The sequence below is a fragment of the Solanum pennellii genome, chromosome 5 (assembly GCF_001406875.1).
Source record: "Solanum pennellii chromosome 5, SPENNV200".
Taxonomy (NCBI): domain Eukaryota; kingdom Viridiplantae; phylum Streptophyta; class Magnoliopsida; order Solanales; family Solanaceae; genus Solanum; species Solanum pennellii.
Window position 1 is genome coordinate 48937575 of NC_028641.1, and position 17452 is coordinate 48955026.

Below are 17452 nucleotides of genomic sequence, written 5' to 3' on the forward strand. Positions count from 1 at the left end.
CCCATCCCCACCTCCCAAAATAAATTTTCGTTTTTTTTAAAAAACAAATTCAACTTCAATTTTTTGTTATTTCACCCTTACCCCCTACCAGCCCCTCATCCCACCGCAAGAATTAATTTTATTTTTGAAAAATATTTTTAATTTTCAATTTTTATTTTTCACCCCTTACCCCCCCCCCCCCNCCCCACAGACAAAAAAAGTAATTTGTTTTAGAATTATTTTCAATTTCAAAAATAATTTTCTAGTACTCTTGTAAAAATAGAAGATATTTCTCAAAAAAAAAATTCATTTATAAATCTAACACAAAAATATATTTTCTAAAAATATTTTCTATTCACTAACCAAACATTAGAAAATAAGTTATAGATCTACTTGTTTTTTCCGGGAAAACATTTTCCTTTATACCAAACACACCCTAGATCATTTTGATTTTACAGGAGGGTTAATGTAGAATATTAAGCTAATTTAAAATTACAATATATAATTTAAAAAAATTATAAATGCAAATTTATTTCAATTTAACATTATATAACTAAAAGATATATATATTTAAGTTGCTTATGTAGCATTTAACTTTCTCTTTGAACTTGTTCTGATGAGTTATGAAACTGTTGATATATCGAATACTAGTGTATTATACAAGATCTAAATATCGTAATTCGAAATTTTTACTTCTGAATATCATCCCAAATATGAAAATATCAAAAAAATCTGTTTAGTAGTACTTAAGTTTTCAATATTTAATTATGTCCAATTTAAATTGGTATATACTTTCTAAAACCTTTTTTAATGTAAATAAAAACATGGTTCTATCTATTCTACCAATTACTTGGTAAGCTTTTTTTCAAAAAAATAAATCAAACATTGACCATGAACAATTTGTAGATTAAGTGAAAAAAATAAGAAAGATTTGCATGATGGACCCAAAAGCTAAGAAAAAGACAAACTAAAATTAGAGCTAAAATAAAATAAAATAAAATAAGTTACAAAAATTATCCTAAAAATGTCAATCTTTCTTTCATTGGATATTAGGAAAGTATCATTGTTGAGGGAACTTCCCAAAGTGACGATTCATTGCACACTTCTTCCTTCACTTCCATCGTCTCTGTCCATCTCGACTATAGGCTTCAGATTTTTTGGGATCGTGAAGAACGGGATGTCGAAACGAGGACGCATCCGCCGGGAACAGGTTCAACATGTCACTGGGTCAGCCGGTGGCGGTGACGGCGAACTGCGCCGATAACACTGGTGCGAAGAACCTGTACATTATTTCCATGGTGTTAGTTTCTCTCTTTCCGTCCATAACTAGTCAATGTTCATTTGAGTTCGAGGTCACCGGTGAATTTGGTTGTGGTGGAATAGCTTATTTCAACTCGTCATTGTCTCAGTCGCTGCTCATAACGAGATAAAGAACTCTTAGCTCTTTTATTGATTTAGTTTGCACTAAATGTTTGATAATAATTTGTTCTTTGATTGGTTCTAAGATTTTCCTGCGTGATATATTTAAGTCTAACTTCCATTCTAATCTTAATCTTATTTTCATTGAGATTGGAAGTGTAGGTTTCGTTTCTAATATCACTTAGTGTGTATTTTGAAATTATTTCTCTGTTTGTTGTCTTCATAATTCATGGTCACTATGCATGCCTCGTGTTTTATCTTGTTTCACTAGTTCATCATGATATTATTCTGTTCGTATATAGTTGAAATCGTATTCATGCTTTCATTATGTGTTTTGAGGGTGCCGAACGAGTTATGCAGTTGCACATTAAACAAATTTTGAATATATGTTTTTGTCTATTATTTTGTGAACTGGAAATGAGACTGTAGCGAAAAGCTTTACCCGTGACATTTACTGATTTAAATAGGAGCACTTTTAGAGACTTGAAGTTCAGCTCGACAAGTGAGAGTATTTGGAGGTCATTAGAATGAGGTATGCAAGAAGAAGAGTCGGGAGAATCACCAAGACCAAGAAGCCATGCTAGAAAAGTACAACAATTATCAGAATTACGGATCATCAATTCATCACCCTTTGATAAGTCTAACTCTAGTCTTAGAACATTCCTAGAAAACGCAAATTTAATACATTTATCAATCTCATGCTGCATGGATTTGTAAAAATCAAAACAAACCCGAAATTGGTCTAGTCTCTGCACTTTAAACATTTGCAAAGTACAAACTAACCCACCTAAGATACTTCTTCATTGCCTTTTCTGTAGGTTGGGTTGTAAGGTTACTTTATCCAAGGGTATGGTAGCATCAAAATCAAGTCGATAAATGTATCTCCTTAAGCTTAGCCACCGCCTTGAGAGAACACTTGTGTTAGATGCTTCTTCAACAGTAAGAAAAGATAGTATATGTACTAAAACGTCATCAGGTAACTGACTTAGTATTGTTGGAAACGTTGTGGAGTTCCAATTATATCAACTCTTTCTCTATTAATATTTCATTAAACGATTTAAACAGTGTATGGTCATTGATTGCATTAATGATAAAACCAAGGAGTTGTCATAGTACATGAATGTATATGTTTACATGGACTAATTTGAACATCTAGAATATGACTGTAGTGAAAGCTCTGAATGAAATTAAGGCATCTCTTGGATGGAGAGTTGTGTATGCACGGGTTGGAGGTGATCCTTGTGGAGATAATGATTTACCTCCATGGTATGGTGTTACATGTTCAAGGACGGTTGATTAAAGAGTAGTTATTGAATTGTAAGTTTTGCTTCACCATTTCTATGTAGATTTTCTCTAACTAAGATTCAAATCTGTATGAAGTTATTCACAGAATTAAAATATACTTACTTGTCATTTTGTTTGTCAGAGCAAGCCATGGTGTTAGTTTCTCCTCTTTACATCCATCACTAGCCAATGTTCATTTGAGTTCGAGGTCACCAGTGAAGTCGGTTGTGGTGGAATAACGTATTTCATCTCATCATTGTCTCAGTGGTTGCTCATAACGAGGTGAAGCATTTTTAGCTCTTTTATTGATTCCGTTTACACTAAATGTTTGATAATGATGTGTTCTTTGACTTGTTCTAAGATTCTTTTGCGTGATGTATTTATGTCTAACTTCCATTCTTAATATTCATCTTATTTTCGTTTAAATTAGTGGGGTAGGTTTGTTTCTAATATCACTTAAAGTGCATTTTGAAATTATTTCTCTATTTGTAATCTTCATAATTCATAGTCACTATGCCTGCCTCATGTTTTAGCTTGTTTCATTGGTTCATCAAGATATTGTTCTGTTCGTATATAATTGAAATCGTATTCATTCTTTCGTTATGTGTTTGGAGGGTGCCGAATGAGTTATGCACTTGCACATTCAACAAATTTTGAATATATGTTATTGTGTGCTATTTTGTGAAAGGGAATGGGACTATAGGGCAAAGTTTTACCACTAGACTTCAACAAAATTCATATGCCTTGATTATATACCATGTTGGACACTTCAAGCTCTCACCAGGTGCAATCAGATCAAAATCAAACTGAAATTTTTTCAAGCATTGTGAACTTTGTAAGATCCTCCAGCTCATTTATGCTTAATTTTAATTAAAACATTATGTAAAAGTGATTATGAAATTGTAATGCTCCAATATTTCCTGCAAAAGATTAAACTAAATAGAAGGCACTAGTTAGTGCCAGCAAAACATAGGTAGATATATACAAAATTTTGTTTACTAACCCATAAATAAGCAGTTAAATGAAGGACCACAAGCTGTGAGATAACACATGAAAGAAGAGGATATGTCATTGAAAATATGGTTGAATGTCAATTCTCAAAAAAAATATAGTTGAATGTCACATTAGAAAATTTCACCTCAACCAGCATTGCGACATTCTTAAGCAGTAATTCCGTTCCTACTGAAGTCATTAATTTTACAAGGTTTGTATCACAAATTTTAAGTGATTTGACGTTGTATCAGTACTGTATCTCCAAGTGTCTCAACTTGAGGGATAGACCAACAACTTCCAATTTTACCAAAGTTCCTGATCCATGAACTACCATTGTATCAAGAAATGGACAATTGTGTAGAAAGAACTGAAGAACTTTGCTCATGACATTTTATGATTTAGATAGAAGCATTTTTAGAGACTTGAAGTTCTGCTCGACAAGTGAGAGTATTTGGAGGTCATTAGAATGAGGTATGCAAGAAGAAGAGTCAGCAGAATCACCAAGACCAAGGAGCCATGCTGGAAAAGTATAACTGTTATCAGAATTACGGATCATCAAGTCATCACCTTGTGATAAGTATTAACTCTAGTCCTTGAACATTCCAAGAAAATGAAAATTCAATCCATTTATAAATCTCATGTTGCGCGGATATGTTCAAATCGAAACAAACTCGAAATTTTGGTCTAGTGTCTGCACTTTGCACATTTGCAAAGTAGACTGACCCACTAAGATACTACTTCATTTGCCTTGTTTGTAGGTTGGGTTGCAAGGTTACTTTATCCAAGTGTATGGTGATAACGTTCAAATATACTTCTTGAAAAGAAATATAACCGATCGTGTGCAATATATTTACCCAAATATGAGTCGAGGTCAATCCCACAGAAAATATGGAAGAATATTATCAATAACAAATATTTAACTTGAAAGTCGTTATATAAAAATTGGGGGGGGGGGGGTTAAAATTGAAATAAAAATAAAAACAATAAAAAAAATAGCTTTGAAGTAAGTATTTACTTATATCCAAATTAATAAAAGTAACTAGGAATGTGTTCCCTTAAGCTCATGATGCGGTAATCCAAGTAATATCAATTCTTCCCTAGTGTTATAAATGCAAACTGATAAGTTAGGTATCTCTAATTCCTTGGTCATATTAGACATCATAATCGATGTATGGCTTGGTTATTACTTCACACCAATCCATACTAGCCTATTAAATAGTATCCCAGTAAATCTATGTTGGTAATTAACTACATTCTTGGTCCGACAATTAGCAACAAGGAGAGTTCTAACGTTGGCCACCGTTAAAAAGACTTCTAAACGAAAGAGTTATCAATACATGCAAAAACCTATTTAGAATTACTTAGTTACTATTAATACTTTGTTCATCGCTCATGGTTCCTACAAACCTAGTTGTGGAGTTTAGCTACTCATTATCTCAAAACACAATCAAAATTTATTAAAATAAATATGCTTGTATTAATCATAAAAAGTTAAGAACAATATTTAAACTATCTTTTATTAATCACTAATACAAATAAATAATAAAGGAAAAGAAAGAATAAAACACAATTCTCCGGCCTCCACGGCGGCTCTTACAAAGCTCCAAAGCTAGAAGAAAATTTATATTATGTCTTGTATCTTGTTTCTTGGCTTCCCTAAATAATAATTTTCCATGCCTTATTTATAGATAGAAAACCCTAAATAAAATAATTGAGTCCAAACAGATTAGGAATTCAAAACCAAAAAGAATTGGAGTACTTTTTCCCTTTTTTTTCGTGAACAGTAATACCGCGTGAACAGAAGATTCAGCTCCTCCATTCATTGGTTAGTGCATTCAGAGAATGCCACGTGGCATCTTTACTTTTGCAATTCACAAATTGCAGACATATGCATGTTATATATAAATATATTATTTTATTCACTTTAATCCATTAAGCTACTTGCTTGCTTTCCTTCTTCAATCTTTCATCTTTAATTTGTTTTTTCATCTTTAATTTGTTTTAGCTCCAAACTTCTTCATTTTCCACGAAATTAATCCTACAAATAAAATATGCAATTTAGCACAATCCATAATATTTATGTTCAAAACGGACAAATATAAATAATAAATGTGAGGTAAATAATAATAAAAAGGTGTATTTGGGTCTCACATCATATGGTAGCATTAAAATCAAGCCGATAAATGTATCTCCAAAAGCTTAGCCACCGCCTTGAGAGGACAATTGTGTTAGCTGCTTCATCAACTGTAAGAAAATATAGTATATGTACCAAAACATCATTAGGTAACTGAAATAGTGTTGTTGGAAATGTTGTGGAGTTCCAATTATATCCACTCTTTCTATATTAATATTTCATTAAAATGATTTAAAAAATTTATGGCCATTGATTGCCTTTATGAGAAAACCAAGGAGTTTTCGTAGTACATGAATGTATATGTTTACATGGACTAATTTGAACATCTTGCATATGCCTATAGTGAAAGCTCAGAATGAAATTAAGGCATATCTTGGATGGAGAGTGGTGTATGCATATGTTGGAGATGATCCTTGTGGAGATGGTGATTTACCTCCATGGTCTGGTGTTCATGTTCAAGGAAGGGTGATTATAGAGTAGTTATTGAATTGTAAGTTTTGCTTCAACATTTCCTTGTTGCTTTTCTCTAAGTAAGGTTCAAATATGTATGAAGTTACTCACAAAATTGAAATATCCTTACTTGTCACTTTGTTCGTTAGCACAAGCCATGGTATTAGTTTCTCTGTTTCCATGAATCGCTAACATATTTTCGTTTGAGTTCAAGGTCACTTGTGAAGTCGGTTGTGGTGGAATAGCTTATTTCAGCTCGTCATTGTCTCAGTCGCTGCTCATAACTAGGTAAAGCACTCTTAGCTCTTTTATTAATTTAGTTTTGCACTAAATGTTTGATATGATGTGTTCTTTGATTTGTTCTAAGATTCTCTTGCGTGATAACTTCCATTCTTAATCTTCATCTTATTTTCGTTGAAATTGGTAATGTAGTTTTTTTTCTAATATCACTTAGTGTCTATTTTGAAATTATTTATTTGTTTTGTAGTCTTCATAATTCATGGTCACTATGCCTGCCTCGTGTTTTAGCTTGTTTCACTGGTTCATCATGATATTGTCTTGTTCGTATACCGTTGAAATCATATTCATGCTTTCTTCATGTGTTTGCAGGGTGTCGAATGAGTTAGCGGTTGTACATTCAACAAATTTTGAATATATATTTTTTTTGTTATTTTGTGAACTGGAAATGGGACTGTATGTCACGACCGGAGTCTATACCCCAGACGAGACCGGCGTCGTTGACCTCTTAGAGGTCGCAGACAAGCGTACTTACGTCATCGTTACTTCATCTAGGTTAATGTTAGCGGAAAATTTGAAATTTTTATTTACTTATTTCATATGAAACATATTCTACTTTACATCATAGGCGTTCACCATCAACCATCTAATATTAAACTCATCAAATGAAAGGAATAGTTCAATAATGCATTAAACGTAAACTTGCCAAAACGGCTCCAATACAACGTCTGAAATAATATGGGAAGGAAACACTAGTGGAACATACTCCACTAACTCAAACCTATATATAATCTATAATATAATGGGCAAGCGTCCTCGAAATCATTAGAGCCTACCAAGTCTGGACGAATGCTCCACGTTCGGATAGATTCAGCGTTGACCTGTAAGCTTTAACGTCCACCTGTGCCTGCAGCTAAAAATGTAGAGTTGTATGGTATTAGTACACACTTGTACTAAGTATGGGTATATGCAAGCACATACCAAGGACATGCATGAGTAAGAATAGCTCTTTCCTAACAATATGATTTATAAAAAGTCAAGTTAGTGGACTTTCCAAATTGGGATTAGGAAAGTCAGGTGACTTGCCAAATTTGAATTAGGAAAGTCAGTGGACTTGCCAAATTGTATTAGTAAAGTCATGCCATGAGAGTAACATGCATCATCATACATATCATATTGCACACTGCACATAACGTCTTACAAATACCACATAACATAGTGCATATAGCATATAACATCTTTCATATTATTCGTTCATACGCCATGAGACTTTGAAATCATGGACTTGACATCAAGACTTCCCAAAAATGATGGCTCAACATATGAGACCTCAACTAGGGAGCCTTCTTTAGCAAACACAGATTCAACTTCATTCATTCATACGTACTTTACTTCATACAATCATAAGGTAATGTAAACACCAGCTATACCTAGGATGTAGTTTAGGACTTTCATCGCGTTCGATGTGCAATGATCAAGAATTACCTAGTGTCATTACTTAAGTCTAGATCACCTCTTGATTATCCTATTCTAACACCTTCGATATCATTCATTTCATTATGTGAATCATTTGAGGCTGGCCCATTCATTCTTTGGAACTTTAACTTTAATTGACATAGATCATGTGAGCATCATGAAATCCAGTGTCTGCCCCACACCAAAAAGAGGTGGAATCACCGGCCAAAGTGACCCAAAACATGCTAGCGTATATAGGGGATTAAACCCTGTTAGATCCCTATATTGGCAGTATAGGTTCAAAGACTAGGAGATATAAGAAGACCCATACCCGACATGCCGGACAGTCTCATCTCATGAGAGTTACGTAAACCTCCGCCCTTCCCGAAGGAAGGCATCACCACTTATAGCTAGCCTATCGGTGCTTAGTATTAAGTTCCATTACATTCAACTCATACATCATGGAAGCAGACTTCTAGCATGAGGACATCATAGCTCATTAGATGATTTCTCATCTTATCATTAGTATTAAGTATGCATTAACTTCAATACTTTCATTAGAGTGTTCATAGAGACTGGTCTCTTCATTAACTTTATACTCTCATGGATGATTACGTTTTGGTAACATTTACTTAGACTCATTTGAGATTGCTCTCATCTTTCACATTAGCCTCTTATCATGTTGTCACCACATTCATTAGCTTTAGCACATTTGCTCTTCATAATCACTCACCACTTTACGTGAATATTCATTTTATCGTATGCCAATGTAATTGGCCATTTAGTGTGTGTAACACTCTTACTTAACCCCTTTGGGCTTTCATTATCTCATCACATAACATCTTAGGTTCACTTACTTTTAAATATATGCTAGACTTATGAGTCCACACATACAAGCCATGAGGCTTCATTCATAGTTTGTCTAAGTGATTCATATTTACCCAAGATTATATGGTACAAGACTTATGCATCTTGTAGATATGCCAAGATATTGAATTCGATCTTTAGAGGTAGCATTCATTCAATATTTGTTTACGTATGATTTATGTGTCAATACGGAATTGGCCAAGGGAACCGATTTCTAATCCCTTGAGTAACATTTAAGCTTATAGTAAACTTGATAATTGCATTTTTCAGATTTGCGGGACCCTAGTTCGATCAACATCACTCCCATAATATTTTCCTTTCTTTTTCCCCTCTCTTTTTCGTTTAAGGCACGGAGGTTTTGGGATCAATCCCCCATAAACTCATACTTTTTCTTTTAATTTATATCTTAACTTTCTCGCCTATCCAAGAGGTTGTGGGTTCAATCCCCACTCACCACATTTATTTTCCTCCTTTATTTTTCTCCTAACTCTTTCTATTCAAGAGGTTGTGGGTTCGAATCCCCATAGCCTCACCTTATTTTAATTTACCTTTTCTCCTTTCCTTCTCATTCTGCCAAGAGGTTGTGGGTTCGATCCCCACATACCTCATTTTTATTATTTCTTTATTTCATTCTTCTCCTCTCTCCTTCATCCGTCCAAGAGGTTGGGGATCCCCACACGCCTTATTTTATTTTCTTTAATTTTCCCCTTAACTTTTCACTTGAGCTTTACCCCATTTCGAATCCCCCTTACCACATTGTATAATTTAACTTTTTTTGACATGTATATGGTGAGGTCTTGGGTTCAATACCCACTGACCTCAAGCATTTAAAAAGGTATTTTAGAACGTGATTTTTTTTTCAGTAAGCTGCCCAAAAACAAATTTCCAGAATGCTGGAAATTTGTTCACCCTCTTTGCGTTCCATTTTCTCAACTTTTAGATGTTAGATTTATGATAAATTTTTGTGTATCATCTTGAGCACCTTTAGGTGAGTTTTCATGGTTATTTTCGAGAATTTAATCACCTTTTTTGCAGTCCATTTTCTCACCCTCTTTCATCTTAAACATCAAGACATTTCGAGTAGTTTTTAGGGAGATTTTTAGGTGCATTTTCAAGGTTACTTTCAATCAAGAATTATTATTAAATTCAGCAACTTTGAACTCATATGAACATCAAGTTTTTAACATATTCATATACGTAAAATACAACATTTTAACATGTAAAAATCCAGGCGTCAAACCATGGCTAGCTCACGGCACACACATGCACAATCAAGTTAACGTAATTCACTTTTTCGGAACACATCTTTCATGAATATATTCATCACAAACATCACATTACATGCCTAATCTACCAGCAGACATACCAACCTAAGATCATTTGGAGCTAGTGATAGGGAACATTTAATGGGGAACAACCCCAGTTTTCGAAGTAGATTCATCTGAGACTTAAGGGTCTCTTGGGAAAAGGACCAAGAGGAAGAAAATCCATACCTTTTATGTAGTTCAAACCTTGACTTGTTGTCCAAAACCTTCTCCAAAAGTCACGTCCAAATCCCCTCAACTTCAACATCAAATCGACGGAATAATCCTCCCTTTTGCCTAACATTTTTTATTAGCTTGTTTTCCTTATATTTTCGTGAAAGTTCTTCAAGTGTGAAGAACTTTAGTAATTTTTATGCTTTAGTATTTTTTTCTTGGCAGATAAATGTGAAAAAGAAGAGAGAATGATCGTGGAAGTGAGGTATTGACGTGAGAGAGTGAAACGTGCAAAGTAGTTTAGGCGTAGGTAAGGACTCAGTCAAACTAGGACTCTTTCAACCCTTTAAAAAAATATGATTTTCCTTTTTATTAAATCATCTAATAAATATTAATGAATTAATTTAATTTACCAATTTAAATAAAAACAATTTCAATCAATGCTTCCACCTAGGTGCGAACCTGGGTGTAGCAAGACTTCAGTCAAAGGACAATTTTCGGCCCTCTCTCCCCAAAATGCCCCCTCCACCTTATTAATTAATTAATTAATTATTACATATTTAGGTTAATTAATATACTACCCTTAGATTGGAAAAGACCATTTACCCCTAGACCCTCCAAACTTAAGATTTCCCCTTTTCAAGTCCGGTAAAGACTCACCCGGGTAAATCTTCATATTCGGGAGCCCTACATGGCTGGACCCAACTTTTCCTAGCTCAATTAACTCCCCAAGTTAGTTGTCTTGGTTGTCGCAAGGGTTTAGAGGTTTGGTTCTACGTGCATCAAACCGTGTGAACCCGTTCTAATCGTAGACATTCTAGACACATTAGACATTACTTAGCATAGTCATTTAGGGTTGTTACATTATTTCCCCTATGGAAAATTCGTCCCCGAATGACACTACTAACTATGTAGCGTAAGGCCTGTCAGATTATAACATAGTTACTATACACAATCAAGCAATAATAACAAAGAATAGAAAGACAAAGAAACTTAGACTTAAGAGTAGAAAGTCTAACCTCAAGGGCTTAAAATATGAGGGTAGCGGGATCTCATATCGGCCTCGGCCTCCCACGTAGCAGCCTCAACAAGATGATTCCTCCACAATAACTTTAATGTGGCAACCTCCTTGTTCCTTAGCCACTTGATCTGTCTGTCTAAAATCTCAACAGGTACTTCCTCATAGGACAAGTCTTCCTCTACCCCCAAACCTTCAAAAGGAAAAATCGATGCTAGATCACCTAGGCACTTCTTTAACATAGAGACATGAAAGACTGGATGAACGGAAGCTAGCTCCGCAGGCAATGCCAACTCATAGGCCACTCCACCAACACAATGTAAAATCTAGTATGGCCCAACATACCTCAGACTCAACTTCCCCTTCCTGCCAAACCTCTTCACCCCCTTCATAGGTTATATCTTCAAATAGACCTAGTCACAAACATCAAATTCTAAGGACCATTTTCTGTTGTCTGCATAAGACTTTTGCCGACTGTAAGCAGTAGCCAACCTGTCCTTAATCACTCTAACCTTCTCTAAGGCCTCATGAATGATCTCTGGACCTAAAATGGATGACTCTCCAACCTTGAACCACCCAACTGGAGACCTACACCTTCTACCATATAGTGCCTCAAACGGTGCCATCCCAATGCTGGAATGATAACTTTTGTTATACAAGAACTCTATCAAAGGCAGATGGTCGTCCCAACTACCTCTGAAGTCAATCACACATGCTCTAAACATGTCTTCCAATGTCTGAATGGTGCGCTCTGCCTGTCCATCATTTTGAGGATGAAAGGCAGTACTAAGATTTACCTGCGTGCCTAAGCTCTTTTGGAAGGATCTCCAGAAATGTGAAAAGAACTGAGCTCCTCTATCTGAAATGATAGACAAAGGAATCCCATGCCATATTACAATCTCATCAATGTCGATTCTTGCATAATCCTTGGCTCTGTAAGTAGAGTCATAGTGATAAAGTGGGCAGACATAGTCATCCTGTCCACAATAACCCATATGGAGTCATGTTGTCTCCTAGTCTTCGGAAGACCAACCACGAAGTCCATATTAATGGCCTCCCACTTCCACGTCGGAACCTCGATAATATTAGTAAGACCACAAGGCTTAAGATGTTCTGCCTTCACCAGCTGACAATTTGGATAGTTGGCCACATACTCAGGAATGTCCTTCTTCATGCCATCCCACCAATAGATCTGTTTAAGATCATGATACATCTTGGTTGAACCTGAATGTATGGAATATCTAGAAACATGGGCCTCTGCAACAATATTGTACCACAAATCATCAACATCTGGTACATACAGCCTGTATTGGTACCGAAGTATGCCGTCACCTCCCAAAGCAAAAGACTCATTCATCTTAACCAACACTGAGTCCTTCATCTCCATCAATACAGGATCAAGATGCTGACCCTTCTTGACTTCAACTCTAAGGATGATTCAGAACTAGGATGAACTGAAAAACCCCCACTAGTAGAGTCAACTAACCGCACACCCAGTCTGGCCTGTCTGTGTATATCTTTCACTAACTCCTTCTTCTCATCCTCAACATGGGTTGTACTTCCCATGCTCATCCTGCTCAAAGCATCAGCTACTACATTAGCGTTACCTGGATGGTAGTGGACATTCATGTCATAGTCATTCAACAGCTCCAACAACCTCCGCTGACGTAGATTCAACTTCCTCTGTGTGAACACGTACTGGAGACTTTTGTGGTCTTTGAACACATCCACAAGCACTCCATACAAGTAGTGCCTCCACAGTTTCAGTGCAAACACCACAGCTGCCAACTCCAGGTCATGAGTGGGATAATTCTTTTCATGAACCTTGAGCTGTCAGGACGCATAACCTTACCACCATGCATAAGAACACAACCCAAACCAACCCTAGATGCATCACAATAAACAGTGTAATTCTCACCACACTTAGGCAAAGTAAGCACCGGGGCTGAAGTAAGTCTATCCTTGAACTCCTGGAAACTCTTCTCACAAGTCTCCGCCCATTCAAACTTGAATTTCTTCTTCGTCAAAGTTGTGAGTGGGCAGCAATGGAAGAAAAACCCTCCACGAACCTGCGATAATAACCAGCCAATCCCAAGAAGCTATAGATATCTGTGGGAGCAAGAGGTTTCGACCAGTTCTTAAAAGCTTCAGTCTTCCTGGGGTCTACCTCCACACCTTTGTCGGACACAACATGACCCAGGAAGGTCAATGATCTAAGCCAGAATTCACACTTGCTGAATTTGGCATACAACTGATGTTGTCTAAGTACCTGCAAGGTTAGTCTGAAATGTCGTTCATGCTCTTCCTTGGTCTTAAAGTAGATGAGAATGTCATCAATGAATACAATGACGAAAGAGTCAAGGTATTCACGGAAGACTCTGTTCATGAGATCCATAAATGCAACAGGTGCATTAGTGAGACCAAATGATAACTAGAAACTCGTAAGGACCATAACGGGTACGAAAGGCTATCTTTGGAATATCTTCATCCCTAACCCTAAGCTGATGGTACCCTGAACGAAGATCAATCTTTGAGAAGAAACTAGACCCTTGGAGTTGGTTGAACAAGTCATCTATTTTGGGAAGTGGATACATATTCTTGATAGTGACTTTGTTGAGCTGCCGTTAATCGATACACATTCTGAGGGTTCCATCTTTCTTTTTCACAAACAACACTGGAGCGCCCCAAGGGGATATGCTCAGCAGAATGAAACTCTTATCAGTGAGATCTTTTAATTGTAGCTTCAACGCTATGAGTTAATTTGGAGCCATTTTGTAAGGAGAAATCAAAATTAGTTTAGTATCGGTTTCTAATTCGATACCAAAGTCAATCTCTCGAGGGGGCAAATCATCAGAAAACACATTTGGGAACTCATTCACTACAGACACTGAGTCTATGGAAGGACTGTCATGATCTAAATATTAACACTCATAAGATGACACAATAATCCCTTGGACATCGTTTTATTGACCTAAAGGTTTGAAATCAAGGGATTAGGACGACTCGGATTGTACCCTTTCTAGACCAGCTCTACTTCATTCGGGAAACAAAATCTCACAACCCTACTACGGCAATCCATATAAGCATAACAACTGTGAAGCCAGTCCATGCCAAGAATAACATCAAAATCGTTCATAGGTAACTCAACCAATTATGCACACATAGTCTTACCACATACAACTATTGGGCAATCCTTGTACACTCTATCAGTTCTTACATTATCTCCTTAAGGTGTACTAACCTCTATAGGATCATGAAAAACTTAAGGTAATATCTCAAAAGTGAGAGCAAGAAAAGTAGTTACAAAAGGAAAGCGTAGATCCTCAATCAAGTAGGCATAAATAGAAGTTTAGAATACATGCAGCATAACTGTGACCACATCAGTGGACTTCTCCTGCTCCTCTCTGCCCTTTAGGGTGCAGATTTTGTTCCTCTTAGGAGGCTCGGCTGCTGTTGTACCTTGTGGATTAGGCATAGGCTGAGCATTACCTCCAGCTTGACCCCTGTTTTGTGGGCAATACTTGACCATGTGCCCGTTCTTACCACATCCGAAGTAGGCATTAGTGCCCTATCTGCACTCTCCACTGTGAGCACGGCCACACTTGGCACAATTCTTTCTGATACGCTGCACATCACCTCCATTGCCCTTCTTGGGCTCGGGTCTGCCTCCTCTAGGTGTTGCACTCCTCTGAAAGTTAGAGTTCCCTGAACTCGGATGCCCCTTTTTTGAATCTGGGCTGCTCACGAATATCGAAGTTGTTCCTGTTGCCACCATTACTAGGACCTGTGTAATCAGAAGGTTTAGGCCTCCTACCATCACAGACGCCCCTCTTCTTTCGGCTATCCTCTACCTGCTGGGCATGCACCATCAACCTGGAGAGGTCCATGTTATCATGGAGCATCGCAGCCCGACACTCCTCTTCCAGATCTCCTGTTATTTCTGTGAGGACCCTACTCATATCATCCCTACTGTTAAATACAAGGGAAGTGGAATACCTGGATAATTTCACAAACTTCAGGGAATACTCCCTGACTATCATCGATCCCTGTTTAAGGTTGATAAACTCATCAACCTTGGCCTCCCTCATCTTCTAGGGGAATAATCTCTCCAGGAAAGCTGTCTTAAACAACTCTCACATGGCCGGAACTCCGCCCAAATCTCGTCTATCCTTCCACATCTTGCACCAAGACTGTGCAACATCCTTGAGCTGATAGGATGCCTTCTCAGTATCTGTGGCCCCATGGCCACCAAGATCTTATGTACCTCATCCATAAACTCCTGGGTATCCTCTGCTTGGACCCTGTGAAAATTAGAGGCTTCATCCTCGTAAAATCCCGTAGTCTGTCTGCCATGCTACGTACGAGTGGGTTCTCCCGCTGAATATCCTGTTTGTTGGCCTGGGCCGTCATAGCCTGGGCCTTTATAGTGATGGCTTGAGACATATGAGCCAGAGCGGTTCGCATCTCCGCATCAATCAACCCAGCTTGGTCAACTGGCATGGCCACTCCTTCAGCTGGAGCCTAGGGTTGAACTTGGTTACCTCCAGCAGCTGCTCCTCCTCTCCCCTGACCAGTGTTCCTCCTTATGTTCATTTTCTTTAAAAAAAGATTTGATTTAGATACGCTCATAACACCAAGGAATAATACATTAGATAAAGCACGATAAGATCAGAATAAGGGAAATTTTCCTATGCATCATGTAGTCTCTAATTCAGGATAGTGGTGCACTTCATTACCATGACTTAGAAACTAGTCGATGTGGTTTATATGAACTTATTATCATCGGAATTTAACCTATTTCTATGATACAAACTTATTCACGACCGGAGTATAGACCCCAGATGGGACCGGCGTCGTTGACCTCTCAGAGGTCGCAGACAAGCCTACTTACGTCATCATTATTTCATCTAGGTTAATTTTAGTGGAAAATTTGAACTTTTTATTTACTTATTTCATATGAAACATATTCTACTTGACATCATAGGTGTTCACCCATCAACCATCTAATATTAAAATCATCAAATGAAAGGAATAGTTCAATATTGCATTAAACGTAAACTTGCCAAAACAGCTTTAATACAACATCTGAAATAATATGGGAAGGAAATTCTAGTGGAACATACTCCACTAACTCAAACCTATATCTAAGCTAGAATATAATGGGCAAGCGTCCTCGAAAGCATTAGGGCCTACCAAGTCCGGATGAATGCTCTACGTCCGGATAGCTTCAGCATCAATCTGTAAGCTCTAACGTCCACCTGTACCTGCACCTAAAAATGTAGAGTTGTATGGGATTAGTACAAACTTGTACTAAGCATTGGTATATTCAAGCACACACCAAGGAGATGCATGAGAAAGAATAGATCTTTCCTAACAACATGATTTATGGAAAGTCAAGTTTGGGGACTTGCAAAATTGGGATTAGGAAAGTCAGGGGACTTGCCAAATTTGAATTAGGAAAGTCAGTGGACTTGCCAAATTTGATTAGGAAAGTCATGCCATGAGAGTAACATGCATCATCATATGTATCATATTGCACACCACACACAACGTCTTATACATATAACATACCATATTGCATATAGCACATAACATCTTTCATATCATTCGTTCATACGCCATGAGACTTTGGGATCATGGACTTTACATCAAGACTTCCCAAAAATGATGGCTCAACATATGGTACCTTAACTAGGGAGCCTTCTTTAGCAAACACAGAGTCTGGTTCATTCATTCATACGTACTTCACTTCATACATTCATAAGCTAGTGTAAAAACCAGCTATACCTAGGATGTAGTTTACGACTTTCATCGGGTTCGCTGTGCAATGATCAAGAATGACCTAGTGTCATTACTTAAGTCTAGCTCACCTCTTGATTATCCTATCCTAACACCTTCTGTATCATTCATTTCATTATGTGCATCATTTGAGGCTAGGCTTGGGCATATCGAATACTGACCGAACCGATTTATTTTTAATTTCGGTTTTGGTTTTTTGGTTTTTTCGATCGGTTTTGGTTTTAAATTTTTAAATTTTGGTATTTCGGTTCGGTTTTCAGTTTTTAGATTTAAAAATTTGGTTAACCGAAAAACCAAAATTATAAATATATATATATATATATATATATATAAGATCGG

The 17452-nt window shown here is 36.9% G+C and overlaps 1 long non-coding RNA gene across 3 annotated transcripts in view; it reads left to right on the forward strand.

Moving 5' to 3' along the window:
- The first annotated feature begins 1010 nt into the window (after positions 1–1010).
- LOC107018922 overlaps positions 1011–17452 on the forward strand; it is a 20321-nt gene continuing 3879 nt past the window's right edge. Inside the window, exons 1-6 of one of the 3 annotated variants that reach the window (XR_003578280.1) lie at positions 1011–1986; positions 2217–2715; positions 2825–2964; positions 3371–3517; positions 6153–6299; positions 6474–6547. This is a non-coding gene — a long non-coding RNA (uncharacterized LOC107018922). Of the gene's footprint in view, positions 2716–2824; positions 2965–3370; positions 3518–6152; positions 6300–6473; positions 6548–6868; positions 7060–17452 lie in introns of those variants that run through there. The other 2 variants (XR_001456701.2, XR_003578279.1) reach the window with 2 other exon arrangements.